This window comes from Erythrolamprus reginae, chromosome 1 (assembly GCF_031021105.1).
Source record: "Erythrolamprus reginae isolate rEryReg1 chromosome 1, rEryReg1.hap1, whole genome shotgun sequence".
Classification (NCBI taxonomy): domain Eukaryota; kingdom Metazoa; phylum Chordata; class Lepidosauria; order Squamata; family Dipsadidae; genus Erythrolamprus; species Erythrolamprus reginae.
In genome coordinates this window covers 6,828,830-6,837,570 of record NC_091950.1, presented here as the reverse complement: position 1 = coordinate 6,837,570, position 8,741 = coordinate 6,828,830, and positions in this window count along the sequence as shown.

The following is an 8,741-nucleotide window of genomic DNA, read 5'->3' as shown; positions in this document are numbered from 1 at the left end:
ACAATACAAAACTGATCTTATTAGAATGCCCGACAATGAAAAATGATTAGGTTTTTCTATATTTTTTCTACTATGACTTTCTATCCAAATGAATACTGTCAACTTTTTTAAAAAGCCAGCACAACTTCAGTTTTGTTGTTCTTCACTTTTTATGGAGTCTATCGTCTTCCTGATATAGAATTCTGGAATGATTTAGCATTTGAGCCTACTTTATGATCAAAGGCAAGAACTACATTAGGACAATAGTGGACCAGGGATTTCTGAAAGGAGGCCCTGAATTCTGAGTCTGCAAGAAGGGTGGTCTATAAATCTAATAAAATAAATGAATAAATAAATCCTTGACACAGCAAATGTTTAATGCATTTTTTTCCTGCCAGGTGAAACTTACAAAGTATTATAAGGAAGCCCAAATGGTTCCTTCTGAAAATTAGCGACCCTGAAGTTCATAAGAGTCCTCATTGGTAAATTCCCACCAATAATGAAATCACCAGGTCTGTAATAGTGCTGCCTTCCTTTAGGCTTGAACAAATTCCTCAACACACAAACGGTTTGCCTCCTCTTAGCAGTAGTTGGAGGAAAGAGGCAGAAGAGCAGCAGCAGGAGAGGCAGCCCAGTCATTCTTATCCCTTCTAAATTATAAACCAAGGTTCATGCAGAAGCTGAATTACATGCATGAACAAGGCAAAAAGTAAGGACAGCTGAGTCTCAACAAACCCAGGAATGACTCTTTTCAACACAAGTCAAGGTAATTTCACAGATCCTGCCACCTAGTGGAGAACATTGGAATATGTTTTCAAAGCAGGTTTTATTCTGAAATAATTTGTGGGGCAGAAATCCAGAGGGATGCATTATGAATTACTCTTATGATAATTGCAAAGGGAAAGAATCCTCCTATCCACTCAGCAATATATTTCATTTACACACCAGAATGAGAAAAACAATTTTCTCTCTTGTTAATCCCTAGTGCATATAGATTTCAGAATCAAGGGGAAGTTGGGTATTTGACCTACATGAAACTGGATCTCCTCCACTTGGAACAGAATACCCTACGAAACTAGACTTGCAATCCTAGAAAGCTTAGAACTACGGCGCCTAAAACACGATTTAAGTATTGCCCACAAGATCATATGCTGCAACATCCTACCGGTCAATGACTACTTCAGCTTCAACCACAACAACGCAAGAGCACACAACAGATTCAAACTTAATATTAACCACTCCAAACTTGACTGTAAAAAATATGACTTTAGCCATCGAATTGTCAAAGCGTGGAACTCATTACCAGACTCTGTGGTGTCAACCCCCAACATACATACATACCTCCATACCTACATACATACATACATACATAAAAATAAATAAATAAATAAATAAAACAAACAAACAAACAAACAAACTTAAAGCACTATATAAGTATAAGTTCTGTTGCTATGCTGTACCTTCTGTCAAGCCCTTCGGTTACTTTCCATAAACTTAAATGAGAAAAAGAGTGTCCCTTTCAATTAATGTGAGTGAAATTTACATAGGGATATGTAGCACCACACTTTGTCAACTCCATCCATTATTACAATTTGAAACTGACAATTTTTCACCTGCAGAAATTTATTCTATCAGTGTTATCACTTCATCTCTTATTTTTAAAAATAGGATTAATTTGAAACTGATTAATGCTTAGATTTTCCTGGTAAGGAAAAATTTGTCAAAATGAAGATACTGACAAGGTTAATGTATTTTTTTTTTTTAAACTGTTTTAAAATCTGAAGCCATCCATTTATGATGGGTGGAACATAGGGCTCATATAAGGTATTGAAAAGAGAGAGTGGCAAGAAAGAAAGAAAAAAGAAAGGAAGGGAGGGAGGGAGGGAGGAAGAGAGAAAGAAAGAAAGGAAGGAAGAAAGATAAAGAGACATAGAAAGGGAGAAAGAAAGAGAATGGAAGAAATAAGAAAGGAGAGAGAGAGACAAGAAAAAGAAAGAAAAAAGAAAAAAGGAAAAGAAGGAAAGAAGAGAGAGAAGAAAGAAAGAAAGAAAGAACATAGGATTAAATAGTATATTTTGGATGTTCAGTATTACATAATAAATAGGTCAGGAGAGGCCAGGCACCCTAATCCTAATTCTAACCCTTGACCTGAGTGATGTCAGGTTGGCCATGACCTCCCAGTCACATGGCCGCCCAGCTATGCCCACCCAATCCCATGACCACAAAGCCATGCCCACCCAGTCACATGCTCATGAAGCTACACTCACTGTCACATGATTATCAAGCCACACCCACAAAATAAACCATGCCCACAGGACTAGCAGTAAAAAAAAAAATTAAAACCCACCCCTGTTTGCAAGGTGCTAAAAATAGAGGAGGGTTTGATTAGCAAGGTTTAAAATCATATTTTGATGTGTCAGGCCATCATTTGGAGTTATAGACTTTGGCCTGCTACAGTAGAATAGTATCATGGTCATTGGGAAGGGTAGTTGCATGAGAAGGTAAGTTACTAGACACAACAAATTCCTTTCATGAAGTCCAAGGCCATCCTTTTTTCTGTACCAGCAGATGTAAGGAGGAGGTTGATGAAATTCCTGCAACCGGATGGGTCCTCGTGATGAACTTGTGGGTGTGGAGATGGGGGATGAACCTTGACCTGGGTAGGGAACTGGAAGGAAGTTAGTATCAGGATTGGCAATGGCATGACCAACATGGTTCTGTTAATAAATGAAACCTTGGATGAGAGATTTGGAATGGAATCTGTTTTATTTCTCAGAGGCTGTTTGGGGTGCTGACATGATGCTTGTTATTTGAACTGTGTGAAAGACTGGGTCACCCTTCAAAATATGATATCAGCTCAGGCAGGGGTGGGTTGATCCTGGTTTGGACTGGTTCTGTAGAACTGGTAGTGACCCACTGGTGATGTCATGATAATGTCAAAGACCCAGCTCAGTTGGTGCTGGTCAATTGGCACCACCATTTAAAAAAAAATTCCTTCTGAGCATGTGCAGAAGCTGAATTCTGGCACTATTAACCAAATCATACAAAACATTTGTAAGACCTATTCTAGAATTTAGCACACCTGTGTGGAATCCACACTGCATATTAGATATTAATATAATCGAAGGAGTCCAGAAATACTTCACAAAAAGAGTCCTTCACTCCTCCTCACATAACAAATTACCCTACTCCTCCAGACTTCAAATACTAAATCTAGAAAATTTACAACTACGTCGTCTCCGTTAACTGTTGTTCATAAAATCATACATCATAATGTACTCCCTGTCAGTGACTACTTCACCTTTAACAACAAAAACACAAGAGCACGTAATAGATACAAATTGAATGTAAATCGCTCCAAACTTGACTGCAGAAAATACGATTTCAGCAACAGAGTGGTCACCGCCTGGAACTCATTACCTGACTCTGTTGTTGCTTCCCCCAATCCCAAAATCTTCAACCTTACATTATCTACAATTGACCTCTTTCCTTTTCTAAGAGGTCTGTAAGGGGCGTGCATAAGTGCACCTTTGTGCTTAATGTCCCTGTCCTACTGTCTTATTATCCTTTCTATTACTACGTTCTACTTATGTTATGTTAATATATACTATAATACTATACTTGTTTGACAAATAAATAAATTAAAAAACTATGCATGCAGCCGCCATCTATTTTTCAGCTTTTTTTTCACGCAATGCAGGAGAAAGTGAACTGGTAGCACCATTTTAAAAAATGGTGCCTGGCATTCAGCTTCCTCCTATTGTTTTATGGAGATGATTTCTTCCCTGCCCTATTGTTTTATTGCTTTATTCTTTATTCCACATTGTGGGTTTCTGAAGGAAAACTTGTGCAGGAAATAAGTTAAGCTTCATTACTTATAGTCACTTAAAATCCCTGTCTATGAATATGTATCCTTACATCCTCTGTTGCATACGTGTTAGCCTCCCCAGTGCTTCTTAGATGTATGAGTGTATCTTTTAGTTATTATTTATTTATTTATTTATTTATTTATTTATTCGTCCAATACACAATACATTTGGAAGAGAATAGACATGAAGTAATATATATAAAGATAATATGTAAAAATAGAGGATAAGATATATGAAAGGAAGAAGATATATATGATTTATGAGATAAAGGAAATACAATTGGACAGGGGACGAAAGGCACACTAGTGCACTTATGTACACCCCTTACTGACCTCTTAGGAACCTGGAGAGGTCAATCGTGGATAGTCTAAGGGAGAAATGTTGGGGGTTAGGGGTTGACATTATTGAGTCCGGTAATGAGTTCTGCGCTTCGACAACTCAATTGTTAAAGTCATATTTTTTACAGTCAAGTTTGGAGCAGTTAATATTAAGTTTGAATCTGTTGCGTGCTCTTGCGTTGTCGTGGTTGAAGCTGAAGTAGTCATTGACCGGTAGGATGTTGCAGCATATGATCTTGTGGGCAATACTTAAATCGTGTTTTAGGTGCCGTAGTTCTAAGCTTTCTAGACCCAGGATTTTTAGTCTATTTTCATAGGGTATTCTGTTTTGAGTGGAGGAGTGAAGAGATCCTCTGGTGAAATATCTTTGGACGTTTTCAAGGGTGTTGATGTCCGAGATGTGGTATGGGTTCCAGACAGATGAGCTGTATTCAAGCTGTATAGTTGGGCAAGATCTCTCTCCATATTTAGAGGGAGTCCTGCCAGCACATGCTGGTTATTCAAAAGCCTAGAATATTTGCTTTGGGCCCTTTGTTTCATTCCACAGCATGCATATATTCTTGTTACCCCATCCGGTCCAGAGGTTTATGATGAGTGATGGTCGCTTTCCCACAACAGTTAACAATGAAGAAAGCCCACTTCACAAGGAAAACACAGCAGACAAACGTTTCTGGCTCTAACCAGGTTTAGGTAAGGTGACCAGACGTCCCGATTTCCATGGGACAGTCCCTCTTTTTGCCCATTTGTCCCGCGTCCTGATGGGTTTTTTAAAAGTCCTGCTTTTTTGACATATCAGATGGTGGTTTGAATGTCATCTGGAGATTGCATTGGAGCTGCTTGCCGTGCGATCCGGTGGCTTGAAGGGATTGGCCGGCAAACAGCTCAGCTTCCACCCTGGGTGGCTGGGATGGGCGCAGGGGACGTCGCCGCTGCTAAAGAGGTGCCGATGCCGTTACTCTTCAGCCTGCCTGAGCAGCCGATGCCACTCCCCCTCGCAGGGAGAGAGAGAGAGAGAGAGAGGCAGGATGGGCGGGGCGGCTGGTGAGTCCTGTGTGGTTTCCCATAGAAGCCGAAATAACAGATTCGCCATCCCAGCCTTCTTCTTTGTCTAGTTCTCCTGCTGCTCAGGGGTTGATAGGTGGCGTGCCGGGCGCTCTGTTGATGTTCCCCTCTGCCAGCTGCATGGAGGAGTGCACCTACCAGGTCCGAGTATCGTGAAAGAGAGAGAGAGAGAATGAGAGAGAGATAGAGAGAGAGAGGAAGAGAAAGAGAAAGAGAGTAAGCAGGAGGGAAGGAGAGAGAGAAAAAGAAAAATAGAAGGTGAGAGAAAGAAAGAAAAAAGAGAGGAAGGAAGTGAGAAAAAGAAAAAGAAAGAGGGAGGAAGGAAGGAAGTGTGAGAGAGAAAAGATAGAAAGGAAGGAATAGAGAGAAAGAGAGAGAGAGAGAAAGAGGGAGGGAGAGAGAGAAAGAGAGAAAAGAGAAAGGGAGGGAGAGAGAGAAAAAGAGAAAGGAAGAAAGGCAGAGAGAGAAAGAGAGAAAAAAAGTAGGAGAGAGAGAGAAAGAGAAAGAGAGAAAGGGAGTGAGAGGAGGTGGGAGGAAGGAGAGAGAAGAAAGGGAGGAAGGAAGATAGAGAGAGAGGCAGAAAGAAAGAGACAAAAAATGTTGCTAATGTTTTTTGCTAAACTTATTAGCAGCCCCCCCCCCCCCCAGTGGTGTATCTCTTTACAAATGTTAAAATATGATCATTTTAGGTTTAGGCAACATTGCTGTAGAGTTTAAGGGAACCTTATATCTTAATAAATCCTTCTGCCTCTTGTCAAGAACCATGTGAGAAGTTGGAACCTATGTTTTATCCCCTGCCATGTGGAGGTAAGCAAACTAGCTTTTCCATCCAACTATTGGTTTGATTATTCACACTTGCAAGAGTACACCTGACTGTATTCCTGTGGCACCAGGACCCATTAGCACTCATCGTATCTGAATACACTATGGAACAGGCCAAACTCCACCTTGTGTGCAGGTGTTTATTTTCAGGGAGGTCAGAGACCAAAGTTCACTTTGACTCTTAAGTCCACCTGCTCTGTGGATTAACAACAAGAGACACAAAAGTGTTTTTCCCTTCCTGGTGCAGAAACAAAATGGAGTGATCAGTGGGTGTGACTATGGCTTTTCCTTGCAATTATCATAAGGATAGTAGTCGTTGTTGTATCCCCAGTGGACTTTAAGATACAAACATCTTCCAAGAGAAAATCTACTTTAAAAAATATTCTTGGAATTCCTCAGCTGTGGGCAAACCAGGCCACTTCGTCTTGTCTTGCAAAGAGTTAACTCTTTGGCCATAGCCCAAACACTGGTAAGAGGAAACATCTTTGATATATTTGCCCTGAAGCCATACAGGAGGCATGCCCTGTGTTTACCCTGTTAATGCTCTGGTGGAATTTAAAGTGATGCCTGCAATTCAGTTCTTACAATCTTGATTTCTGATCTAGGAGGGAAGGTGAGAAGAATGACTGGGTTGCCTCTCCTGCCAGTGCTGTTCTTCTGGCTCCTGCCTCCAATGATTGCTAAGGGGATGCAAACCCTTTGTGTGCTGCCACATCCTTACAAAATTGAGGAACACTATTACCGGCCTGGTGACCTCATCATTGGTGGGAATTTGCACTTGGGACTCTATTGGGAACATTACTTACACTTTAACAGAGACCCACCACATCTACTTTCTCTCTCATATTTGTAAGTTTTATCTGGAGGGCAAATATCTGGGTGATTGTTTGCTCAGAATTATTTCTTATAATATTTCTATGTTTATTTATTTATTGGATTTCTATGCCGCCCATCTCCGAGGACTCGGGGCGGCTCACAACATATAAAATATGCAATACATAATGTAATCCAGTTAACTAATTAAAAATCTAGAACACCCCCCCCCCCCAAAAAAAAACCCATAAAAAACCCTATCATTCCATGTTCTGGTGGAGTTCAAATATTTTGCTTTTCTCAATAAAATTGATTGAAGGCTCATTTAAGTAAGCAATTTTTTTCTTTCCAAAACTCTTTATCCAGATAATGATGAATGAGGAGGGACAACACCTTAGAAATTTTATTATCCTAGTGAAGAAGTAGACTTACAATGTCACTTGGGACAGAAAGCGAGGATGGGAGACTTAAGAGAAAGAAGAACAATTTTCCAGTGTGAGGTACTGCCAAAACCACAAATTTGGGAATCAGCAGCGCTTATAAATAATAACCATCACTTTGGTGTAAAAACAAAAAGTTGTGATTCTAATATAGTTACCTTCCATTGTGCTAAACATAATTGAAAGTCTTCCTTTACCCTATAGCTCTTTTTCCTTTCCCCTTTTATTAGTTTTTCACATTAAAATATATATATATACTTGGATGAACTAATAAAAAAAATAAATTGGAATAATGGCCTTCAGTAAATATTTGCTGTTTCCCACTGAGTCTTGTGAGTAGAGGTGGTTGCCAGGCCTGAACAAACTGCTGCATAAGAAAGAAAATTGATTAGCTTACTAGAACTAGAAAAGGGCAGGATTGCAACCACTGAAGAAGTGGATGATGATAGAGGGATATAAAACAGTCCATGATATGAATAGACAGGCTTTTCTCATTTCCCACAAGGCTATCAAAGTTTAATCAAGAAACATCTTCAAAAAAACAAGCCCATTGATATTTGGGACTTCCTGCTCCAAAGCAAATTCCACAAAGAAGACAAGACACAGTATCAACAGTAGAGATCTCCAAATTTCTAGGTTCTATCATATCTCAAGACCTAAAATGGTTACCTAACATCAAAAATGTCATCAAAAAAGCACAACAAAGAATGTTCTTTCAGCACCAACTCAGGAAGCTCAAACTGCCCAAGGAGCTGCTTGTACAGTTCTACAGAGGAATTATTGAGTTTCTCATCTGCACCTCTATAACTGTCTGTTTCAGTTCTCTAACCCAATAAGACAGACACAGACTTCAGACAATAATCAGAACTGCAGAAAAAACAATTATTGCTAAAATGCTTTCCATTGAGGATCTGTATACTGCACAAGTCAAAAAGAGGACCATGAAAATATTTGCTGACCCTTTGCATCCTGGACATAAATTGTTTTGACTCTTACCCTAAAAATGATGCTAGAGAGTATTGCACACCAAGACAACTAGACACAAGAACAGTTTTCCCCATATGCCATGACTATGCTAAACAAATAATTCCCTCACCACTATGAAACTATTCACAAACTATTTACTATTAATGTTCTCATCATTCCTATCACCCATCTGCTCCCATTTATGACTGTATGACTATAACTAGTTGCTTGTATCGTTACTATTTATATTATTATTGTTTCCCTTATTTCTTATTTATTCCCTATGACAATCATTAAGGGTTGTACCGCAAATTTCTTGACAAATGTATCTTTCCTTTTATGTACGCTGGGAGTATATGCACCAAAGACAAATTCCTCATGTGTACAATCATACTTGGCCAATAAAAACTTATTATATTCTATTCTCTCTTTTTGCAATAACTTTTATTGAT